Below are 12437 nucleotides of genomic sequence, written 5' to 3'. Positions count from 1 at the left end.
TGAAATTGGGTTTGAATGTTACTTCTTTTTCAGATTTCAATATACCACCGTAGCAGGAATTGCTCAATGTTTGTATGCATTGTATTAAATATTTTCATTTTTGTTTAAAACATATTTTAACTACAATCTTTATGTGACCAAAGATCAAAATTCCACACCTGCAAAAACCATGAGCTAATTCTCAGCCTGTGAGGGACTAAGGAGACCACCCTACGTGTTGGGATGTGGGCTAACTGGAGTAGGTTGTGAAGGCGGGAAAAAAGGTGCAAGCGAAATATAAAATTTATAATAATTTATGTACCAGGGGATCACTCCCAAACACCCAAACATGTAAACCAACGAAAAATAAATACAAATTAAAAAGTGCCCAGAACCAGCCACACAGTCTATGCAGTATTTACTTCTCTGAAAGCCCCCCCCCCCCCCCCCCCATAAAGGAATGAGGCACCCTTTAAATAATCCCGCCCTTTGAGCTAAATTGGTCCAATCAGCCCTAGTTGGACCCAACCATTGAAGTGGGGGAGCCCTCCCCACATAAGTCACATAGACAACACAATAAATGGCATTAACATATACATTACACCACCACCAAGTTAAGCCAATGCACCCATTACACACATTATGCACACAACACGTATTATTAACATACATGCATAACAAACTGAATTCCCGGCTCCCTCCCCTGTGGGACGTGGAGAAATACTGCTCCTCAGCGGGGCGCACTACCGCATACGACCAGCAGGACGGGATTGATGAGTGAAGAAGTATGTGTGTAGTAATCAGGGTTTTATATGGGAACAGGGAGTAAACGGGGCATGACATAGTGGGTACCACACAACATACCATGGATGGTGAGCATCATAACAGTGACAGTGACCATTGTTTTTAAAGTGTTTTCTGTGATACCGCGGGGAAAACCACGTTACAACCATGTAATGGCATCAGCACCTGAACTCACACCAACCCTCACTTAGTTCAAATGTCCATAGCAGTATGGAAAGGGTGGCTAACTGAATATGTGGACATGAATTCTCCAGTCTATGGATGGACATATGAGCATGTGTGTGCGCGAGTGTCCATTCTGGCAGGAGTGTGAAGCGGTGAGAAGGGGGGATTTCACCTTCGCCTTTTACAGCCTTTGACTCAGTTTTTACAATTTCATCAAATATGTTTTGCAAAACATTACACACAAAGTTCACTTTCTAAGACACAGTGAACCAACCTTAAACACTTGTGTGCCTTTTCAGGCACTGACCTTCAAAATGCAAGACAGATACCAGTTCATAAGGAGGACATAGTAGTTGTGATGTTGATGTGTTGCTACGGTCACAGGGTCTCTTTTTATATAATCGTGTAAAAAGGGTCAGGTGTTTTTCTATACTTCTTACATAGCCTATTATAAAATATTGTGTATGATAGGTTTCCATACTGAACACTTTGAAATGCTGTTTTGGTAATACACTGGACTGTAAACCATATGTGCTGCAGCACTGTTCCAGCCCTGGCACACAGTGTTTTGCATTTGTGTAACAATAGAACATGTCTGTGTATAACTAAAATAAAAAAACAACAGTAAAAAGACTTTACACATATATTGCAAGTTAGAGCTGTGGTAAAGGTCATTTTTCTTACGGTTCTTGGGTGGCTGAGCTCTACTCTTCTCCACTTGTCCAGTAGTTCCGGTCTCCAGCTCTCTATATAAAACCACACAAAGGTGGAAGAAATGGTTGAGAGAACAAGACCATTAAGGCTTCACAGTGGTCAAGAGTGCCTGTATTCAGTAGCATGGATAGAGAGTAAGTCAAGTCCAGTCCTCTGCCATCGCCTGGGTTCCCTGGTGCAAAGAGGCCAAGCGTGACGCAAGTGTATTAGCTAGTTTCAGACTGACACAGTTGTCATTGCTCCAACATTATTTGAGTAGTAAAATGCACTTAAGCCCATCTGAGCGCCCACAGGCTTGTTGGTCTTAAAATGAGGTTTGTTCAGACACGTTGGCACATTGCAATTATGAGGCAGTGGGAGGCAATAGCGTGATTGACCCACAAAAACGTAGTCTGAAGTTGCACATTATTTCACTGTTATTTTAAAGGCACGTTATAAAGATAGTAGCCTAATATGCATATACATAGGCGGGTGCACAACGTAGACACTTTGTTACACATAAAGGGACGCCTAACAGCGCGCAAATTAAAAAAAATTACAATATGACACATTATTACTGAGTATACCAGAGTTCTTAACGAAAACTGCATGTACAAATTGTCAAATCATTGTTGACAGAGCTGCAAAATATTTACAATGTTCTAGTTACAATGCCATCCTGCAGACTCCCTCTCTCCACCTGCTGGGTCATCCTCCTCCTCTCCTCCCTCAATCACTCACACATCTATCTATCTACCTATCTATGGTAAGTTTCAGCATCTGACAACCTATCTATCTATCTATATATCTATACATCTATCTATATAACTAAAATAAACCTATCTATCTAAAATAAGGCAGGTTTCAGCGTCTGATAAAGGGGGCTATGAAGGATCCCACTACTGCAGTGCACCTCTCTGATAAAAATATACCAAGTAAGAATGCTTCCATATTTTCCATCCTCCTGAACCAATATAGCAATCTTGTGTTGTGATATTCTGCTTTCCTGTGTAGACTATTTCCTTCATATCACCATTTGCATAATTGGCCTAACAAGAATGTAGTTGTCCTGACAAGACGGCACCTTCTAAATAAATGCACCCACAGCCTTTCGCTGGCAAGGGTTCCTTTCTGTGTTTGGTGATTAATATTACTGAGACGCTATTTAAACCCTAAGGATGCACCTTGGGTGTGACCATCCTGTCATCTGATGCTATGATAAGAACTCCCATTTTCACTCACATGAATACTAAACCTGTTTAACCTGTATGCATGAAGCATGAAGGCCGTTACACAGAGCCAAAGTAAGCATCTTTTCTGAAACTGTAGCCCTCATTGCAACCTGTTGTGACTGTGTTAGTTTGGTCGTGGTATTTGTTTAAGATAGGTGTGTGTGCTTTACTTGTTTCAAGCAAATGTTTGGCCATGGGGTTCCTGTTGCTTGGGGAAAACCACATGCTTGCATGTATATTCTCTATACTTGGGCGACAGTGGTACAGGAGGTAGAGAAGGTGTTTAGTAATCAGAAGGTTGTTCTGTTGTTCAGTTCAATTCCCTGTCGAAGCATCCTTGAGCAAGACACTGAACCCCTAATTGCTCCTGATGTGCAGTGTGCCATCAGTGTAAATGTAAAAATGTGTATATATCCTTTTAAGTCGCTTTGGATAAAAGCATCTGCTAAATGTAAATGTAAATATGTTTAATCTTTCTGAAGGGTTCAGTAAAACACTACACAGTCAGTGTAGTGGACAGATGTACTTTAAAATGACATATCATAATAGAATTGTGTCTGTATAGGATGTTAAGGTTTTCCTGTGACTACGATACATTTCTGGTGTTGGGGTGAGAAATATTGTTTGTGTATTTTGAGGTTTTATATAAATCATTTATTTGTATGAGTTGATACTGTTCTTTGAGCCTGTCGGTTCACCTTTAGTCACTGTCACACTAATGCACTTGTTCCTTTGGCTAAACTGGTAGAGTGAGATGCGAGTGAGTGAGAAAAGACAAAAGGAACAGAGTGCACAGCTAAGGGTGATTCTATGGAAACTCCAATGGAACATTATCTGTCAAAACATCACAATTATTTCCTGTAAACCGCTTGTTGGTTTTAAAATGAGGTGTGGTCAGGCACGTTGGCGCATTGCTTTTTTGATGCAGCAGGAAGCAATTTCTTGTTGGTCAATTTTTGTTGGTCAATGGTTAATTGCACAATATTTCACTCTTACTTTAAAGGCACATTATAAAGATAGTAGCCTACTATGCGCCTACATAGGCGGGTGCAAAACACACTCTGTTATGACATACAGGGTCACTTAACAGCGTGCAAATTAAAATAAAAAAGATTACAAATGTAAATATTACAATATGACTATATTGAGTATACCAGAGTTCCTAATGGAAACTGCATGTCCAATCTAGCATCGTCAAATCATTGTTGACAGAGCTGCAAAATGTCAGGTCACCTTTGGTCACTGTCACACTAATGCACTTGCAACAAATCTTGGTTGCATTATGTGCCAGTAAACCCCTTCCAATATATGTATTGAAGAACATGACAGAAAAATCAGTATGGATGAAAAACTAGTTTAGCCTGTGTGTGCATTGTGTCTTTTAATCATTTGGGACTTATCTTGCACCTGGTGCAAAGCAGTGCAAGAGTGAAGCGAGTATCTTCGCTAGTTTCAGACTGACACAGTGGTCATTTCCTTGTCCGGCGCCAACATTATTTGAATAGCAAATACAGGTGTGCCCATCTGAGCACTCACGGGCTTGTTGGTCTTAAAATAAGGTTTGTTCAGACACGTTGGCAGTTGGCACATATATTCAGGCAGCAGACAGCAATTGCATGATTGACCAACACAAACTTAGTCTGAAGTTATTTGCACATTATTTCAGTGTTTTTTTTTTTTTAAAGGCACATAATAAAGATAGTAGCCTAATATGCACCTACCTAGGCGGGTGCACAACGTGTAAACACTCTGTTACACATACATGGGCGCTTAACAGCGTGCAAATTAAAATTAAAGATTAAAAATTAAAATATTACAATATGACAGATTATTACTGGGTATACCAGAGTTCTCAATGAAAACTGCATGTCCAAACTAGCATCGCCAAATCATTGTTGACAGAGCTGCAAAATATTTACAAAGTTCTTGTTACAATGCTAAAAACAAAGTTGTGAATATCCTTAAATTCGTTGTTGTGGATATGCTGAAGTGACGGTATTACAGCAAATGAATGTGGCGCAGATTGTTACTGGAAAAACTGAATGACAAAACTTACCACTCAGAAGCGTCAATTTCCAATCTCCAAACAACAGGCTGTTCCTCTGTTTCCTCTTCTGGTGAAAGCTCAAACATGCACGGTTAGATGCCCAAAACGGTCAATGGTTCAACTCTCACAGTACTTGGCATTTATTTCGACAGGTTACTGTCTGTGTGAGCAATCACGGTGCCTCGCAGTAAATCAGCCAATCAGAGCAGAGCTCATCATCTGTGGTTGGGCAGTTGTTATATTGGTAAGGTTAGGTTGTTGGCTATGAGTACTTGCATGTGATAGTGAGAGGATTGGCCACTGTGGGTACTTATGGTACTTAAGTAGGTACTTCATGTTTGTTTGTTTGCTGCCTAAATATACCTTTAAATAAAACAATACCCCCACCCACCCCCCTTATACATCCAGAATACCTATTACGCGACTATAGAGAAACATGCAGATCACCATAAAATCTCACTGATTGACCTAAAATTGGAAAGAGATAACCTTTTGGTGTTTTCATGGCTTAATATTACATAGTACATATTGTTGTTATCTATAACATTTGGAATGAAAAACAATTTCTGTTATCAAGAATAGTAACAATGTTTGTAAAATTTAGATATTAAATTAAAACAGCCTGGGGTCAAATTGACTCCAAAGAACACATATGCGTACAGCATGTACCGGACATTGAAAACGTATCATCATGTTAATTTTGTGTTTACCCAGTTGTCCCCATTAAATTAGGAAAAGTAATTAAATATGAAGCAAAAAAAATGATGTCAATCCTTTATTTAGAGACTTTAACATTGAATGGGCCCAAATTGACCCCAAACATAATAGGAGGGTTAAGTCATAGTATCATTTGGATAATTGGCCTTAGTTACAAGAATGTAGTTGCCCTGACAAGACGGCACCTTCGAAATTAATTATCCCATAGCCTTCCAATGGTGAGTCTTCTTGCTGACAAGGGATCCTTTCTGTGTTTGGTGATTATATTTATTATTATTGTCACCAGCTGTGGATCAAGACACTGTTGTTCCACACGGGAGAGAGAGCCTGTCAGGTCACCTTTGGTCACTGTCACACTAATGCACTTGTTCCTTTGGCTGACAAAAACAGAAATACTTTGCATGTCACATGGAAATGCAAATGGAATGTTATCACACTTCTTTCCTGTAAACTGCTCCTCTTCATAGAAAGAGAAGGTGGACACACATGTTAGCATTGAAGAACATGAGAGCAAATGTAAGATAATGTGAAAAACGTGTTGCCTGGGTTGCATTGCCTCTTTTAATCTGGTGCAAAGCGGCGCAAGCACGGAGTGAGTGTCTGCTTGTTTCAGACTGACACAGTTATCATTTCCTTGTCCAGCGCCCACATTGTTTACTGTTAATAGCAAATACATTTGTGCCCATCTGAGCGCCCACGGGCTTGTTGTTCTTAAAATGAGGTTAGTTGAGACACGTTGGCACATTGCCATCTTGAGGCAGCAAAAAGCAATTGACCACTACAAACTTTATTATTTCATTATTTCACTATTATTTTAAAGGAATATCATAAAGATAGTAGCATAAATATAGATACATAGGCGGGTGCACAATGCGTTGACAATCTGTTTCACGTACAGGGATGCTTAACAGCAAACAAATATGCAAAAGATTACAAATAAAAATGTTACAATATGATAGAATTCTACTGTACATCAAGATATTTTAAAGTCAGGGAGCTTTGGTGGAATCCTGCTGTTGCCGTAGATGGTCATCTGTTTCCTCTTTCTTGCTACTGGGCAAATCTGCTGTTATAGTAGCAGTCCTGCCAGAGGTCGTAGTTGTGTGTGTGCATTAGTATGTGTGTGTTTATTAATACTGTATGTGTGTGTGTATTTATATGTGTGTGTGTGTGTCTGAACATTAGTATGTGTGTGTGTGTGTGTGTGTGTGTGTATTTGTATGTGTGTGTGTCTGTGTCTGTGTATTTGTATGTGTGTGTGTGTGTGTGTGTGTGTGTGTGTGTATGTGTATCTGCGTGTGCCTGCATTACCACAGGAATCCACCAGAGAAACAGATTAGTGAAATCTGGTCGGCCTAGATGGACAGGCAGCCATGTTGTCATTTGTATGCAGGCTTCACTTGTAGCTCATAATCAATTTTATATATATCTGTGTTTACCTCATTTGTTATAGTATGGCATGTTATGGCAGAATACCTCTAATCATTTTCATCTGAAAGTAGATTATTTAGTTTCATACAGCACAGCTGCACACTGAGTGAACTACGCATTTGCCAAATGCAGTCATGAATTGTACATGATTCTTTCTTTTTAATTGTTTCCCCTTTGGGAATGCCTCTGTTGACATTTATTAGACATTAGAAATATTCAGATATGTAACCTACTGCTCCTTGGTTTGTTACAGCAGTAAATCAGTGTCAAAAAATTATATGAAATCAGACGCCAATAGTGCCTTGTGACTGGTGTCGTCATGGTGATATGTCCTGCTGTAATAAATGAAAGACAATAGGGTAACTGAACTGCACCACTTGTGTCAGTGTGACATATTTAAATATTTTGTCATATAAATTTCATCATACAACAATCAGTTGTGTTTATTTGTTTGTTTGTTTGTAAATGAGCCAGAAGTTAACCTCCAAGTGAAGTCTGTGACCCCACTTGTCAGGGCCTCCTGTTCCCATGGAATCCCTCTCTCCAGTGACCTACAGGCGCCACCTAGTGGTGAACTGCACCAATATACCCATTCACATCTCCCATATCTCTTTTCTTACATGGCCCCACCTCACACCTTCATCTAAGACCCCCAGACACAGCTTCATCTCTTCACATATGCTTTGTTGTCCACATCCTCTCCCCCAGAGAGAGAGTGACACATTTGCATCAAGTACACCCATACATCTGAGACCACACACTAAATTAACGCAATAACTCATGCAAGCATGGGATAGAACTTTAGAGCGGCCTGAAGGTGTAGTGCTGACCTACTGTGAGGTTAAGTGTGTACTGTACCTAGCTGTGTGGACACTGTTTGCCCTGTTTTTGTGCCTTGTTTTGTGCCACTAGTGTATGTACTTAGTTTCTGGGCCTAGTTTGGGGCCTAGCTTGTGCCCTGAGTGTGCCGGTATTGGGCCTAAATGGGCCAAGCAGGTGCCTTGGGTGCCTAGTGACCTGAGTTACTGTAAGTACTGTTTGTATTTTGATTTCTTTGTTCATTGTGTGGGCATTGAGGGGTCAACATACAGGCCTTTGTAAATAAATGTATATATTTTTATATGAAAATCCACCATCTCCTGCACGTTCTTCCCCATCTTCACCTCCAAGTCCAGTCGTCCACATCCCAATAACGTGGGGTGACTGCTCGGTCCCTCACATTCCAGATGAAACATATGCGAGGTGTGGAGCATCACCCCTTCATGTCCTCTGAGTTTTAAAACACACCTCATGTCCAGCCCAACTGAGGCATCATTTATCTGTTTGGAGCTGTGTTCTTCCCACTCCACTAGAAGGGTTATCAGTCAGTAATGTTAGCATGGTCAGTTGTACACTGGTTATACAATGTGTGTGTCATTTACCGAATCACCAGAACTAAGGACCAGAACTGAGCCACGGTTCATCTGTTTGGACCTGTGCTCTTGGCACGCCACTAGTTCTAGTATTCAGTTTCATTGTGTATCCATTTACACTGCTGAGTGACTCATTGCATAGTGACTCATCAAGATCAGGAGATAAAGATACATTTGAAGACAAAGATAAAACAGCTATGTAAGATCAGAGCTGGGATTTTTTTTTTGTTGCAAATTTCAATGCATAGCTATGTTTTAGAATGTAATTATGAGGGTAGAAGTGCTATTGTTGTGGCAGTGGCAATGATGATTTAACATAAATATTATTCATGTTTTCAGATATATGCTTCCATCTATTCATTTTCATGCAGAGACAAGATGGTTGTTTGAAATGTATCATGGCATTTGTGTATACTTGAGCCATATTTCTGATTATAATGTACATTAGGTTAAGGTAGGTCATTGGTAAAAATCATGTTTACTGTGACTTGGTGTTACAGATGTGTGGATGAGTGAAAGGGGCTCCTTTTAGAACTCAGATAAGTCCTTGATGAACAAGTAGAACATTTTCAGACAGATGTATTATTACTAATCATCATATTGCCATGTCAAGCTGAAAAAGCCTACTGATGTGAGAAATGGGTTGGCACAGCTGCAGGTCATCTATCAGTCTCAGGAGAAGGTAGTGGGTGGTGGGTGAGCAGACTCTCCTGTGGGCTATTGAGCTACACATGATCAAGTGTAAAAAGCCTATTGGTATTATAAATGGGTTGGCACTACTGCAGGTCATCAAGCAGTCTAAAGAGAAGAAAGTTGGTGAGCAGACTCTGCTGTTGGCTGTTTGAAGTCAGCCTCTAGAGCAGGGGTTCTCAAACTTTATGGGGCCAGGGACCCCTCAAAGGGCAGAACATTTTCCGAGGACCCCCTCATAATCGCATCCCAAATTAAACCATATAGGCTTATAGCTATTTATAATGTTATATGCTTTTGGACTCTTTTACTCTAAAATCATATAGTACTAATATCACAAGAGTTTTAGATAGTCATTTTATTACATTTGGCATTACTTGACAGTATGTAGGATAGATTTTTAAATTATATTTTTGTAAAATGTGCTGAGAAGCTACTTAATGTTCATAGTTTGTCCAGTCCAGTTTATTTACCCCGTCTTGAACGATGGCAACCTTTGGAAGCCAGATATCTGCTGTTGGTTTATGGTTGATGTGATGAGCACTTGTCTGTATTAGGGTTGTCACGAACACTTAACAAATGGCATTCATATTAGTATTAGCCTCCAGCAAGATTTTAATGAAAACTACATGGTGACATTATAGCATTGATTATACACGTATAGCGTTTTCTTTCTAGAGTTTATTTTGACAATGAACTGGGCTACGTTCTTGCAGCCAAATTGAAAGCTATCAACGTCTTTAACGAGAATACATGCAATAGGGCCATCCGATATGCCTTCGGCTAACCTATCTTTTAAAAAGGGCCTTCTGCAACGATAAACACGACCCGTACTGATGGAAGATTAAATACATCACTTGCAGATTATCGCAGTTAACATTACTAGCGTGAAAAATGTGGTTTAGTTACGTTAGCCACACTGCATTATGATCATTGTACTACGCATCGTCAAAATTCTGTGATGGGGAAAATCGCTTGTCGCTAAACTAGACTAAAACTACTAGTGTTAGGCTGTATATGGGTGAGCTTATGGGTGTTCATGTTTATAATCACATTTGCTAACCTGTCGTTCTTTGAACTCTCTGAAAAGTTCGGGTGTCTGTCTGAGAGGTGCTTAGCCATATTTGACGTGTTGCCTCCCTTTGCCAGAGTGACTTTGAAGCATGTTTTACAGATGGGTCTCTGTTTATTCGATGGGCTTTCCTTCACATTCTGCTTCGTATCCGAAGAACTTCCAGATCTTATTTCTGACATTTTTTTTAACACAAGCCTAGGACGGTCGGCAAGAGCTCCTGCACATGAGGCCATGTCTCCCCTGAGATCACTCGCAGTGTGTGAGAGCTGGGAAGCCCCGCCCTTGCAGTCAATGCGTGCAGGTAGCCTGACACTGACAGGGAGCGGAACAGTGAGTGCGCTCTGATTGCGTGCTATTTTAATGAAGTACCTATACTAAAAATATGCAAATCCGTATCGTTTTTTACGTAATGTTTCCGCGGTACCTTTCTAGTACAGGTACACCGTCCAACATTAGTCTATATGTTTTGTATACTGTATTGCAATAAATTAAAAAACCGTTGGAAGCCAGACTTTTTCGCGGACCCCCAGGCAAGGCGTCGCGGACCCCAAGGGGTACCCCAGTTTGAGAACCACTGCTCTAGAGGACAGGAGGGCAGCAGGAGGCAGAGCAGGAGAAGCAGCAGATGCTGTCCGTGAGCACAGAGGCCAGCTGAGCAGGAGGCTGTTTGGAACCAAAACCCCTATTAGTTCTCCTTTAAGCGCCATGCTGCTGTTTCATTGGATGCCTCCTCTCCCTTTCTGCTCTACTGGACAGAGAGGAAGGGAGGACCATGACAGCAGGAAGTTCAAGCTGAAGAGGGAAGAGAAGGCCTCCCAGCAGACCTGAGGAAGCAGGAGCAGACACTGGCAGAGTTGTCCAACCCCTCACCCCACTTTTCTCTCGCCTCTGCTGTGTCTCAGACACTGGATGAGACGACCCAATGAAGAACCACTGGGATGATTTCACTAGCCTCATCCTCAAGGCGAGCACCAACTATTGGAAGTGTGTTACTTGAAACCCAATACATCTTTCTTTTACTGCTATTTATACAAGCCTTTGGACCTATAAACAGTCACCACTGAACCATGAAAATTAAAAAATACTTATTTGTATTTATTTATCTAGTATCCTATCTCTGCATATCTAATCACATATTAATTTCTTTTTTTCTTGATTAATGTCATGCGTGGCCTGTCCTATAGTCCATTCTGCAATGCGTTTACTATCTAGCTATCGATAGGTAGTATAACTTAGCTATGCTAGCTCATAGTTAGCTAACGTTAGCTAGCTAAACGTTTTGGAACTCATTTGCCAAGCCAAACGGGAGGTTTCAAACAAAAATGACTAGCTAGTTATCCAAGCTGACACAACCTATACACTTGACTGCCCCTTTGAAGTTAACTTAACGTTGGCTAATATATTCTAATAACTAGTTAACATTAGCTAATTATCATTGACAGTTACTAGCTAATTTACCTTGGCATAAATGTCAGGGTTGTCTTGTGCGCTTTCAGGTGCCTGTCTAGTTCAGTCTGTCTTGTGTCCCCTGTCGGTTTGTAACTTGAATGTTAGTCTTCAGTCCTGTTAAGTTAATATGGTGAGAGACTCTGTCTTTGTGGTGCTTTTGGAATACTGAGTTTTTACCCGGATCTTCTGTGTTTTTGTGAATAAATCCTAAGTTTGTCTACATCTGGTCTGCGATTGGGTCCTTTTCCAGCTGAAGCCTAACACTATGTTTAGAGCATAATATTTATTTTTTTTCTTTTATGGAAGTATGGAACACAATTTTTTATGACCTAGCAGGTGGAGAGAGGGAGTCTGTAGGATGGCTGGTGGAGAACAGTAGAGAGAGGTGCGGCAGGAGCAGGGTCCTTCACAGCCCCTTTAGACCGTAAAACATATTGGATGGCTCAAACACAATTTTCTCCTTCAAAATGAAACACTTCAAAATTAAACACAAATAGATAAGTTTCACAAATTTCAGTACCTTTTCCCATTTTCAAAAACACTGTGTTGCCTTTTTCATTTTCAGTGCTAGAATGTACAAAATATAAAAATTGTTTGTCTGAAAAAGGTGATTACAGCAATCTGAAATGTATTTCAGTAGTCAACATATAAATGCTAGGCCAGGGCTGTAACAGTACTGCAGCACATACGGTTTACACAGGGGCGTGGCCACGTGGTGGCCAGGGGGGGCCACGGCCACCATT

Source organism: Clupea harengus, unplaced genomic scaffold (assembly GCF_900700415.2).
Source record: "Clupea harengus unplaced genomic scaffold, Ch_v2.0.2, whole genome shotgun sequence".
NCBI classification, from domain to species: Eukaryota; Metazoa; Chordata; class Actinopteri; order Clupeiformes; family Clupeidae; genus Clupea; species Clupea harengus.
This window is presented reverse-complemented; position numbering follows the sequence as displayed.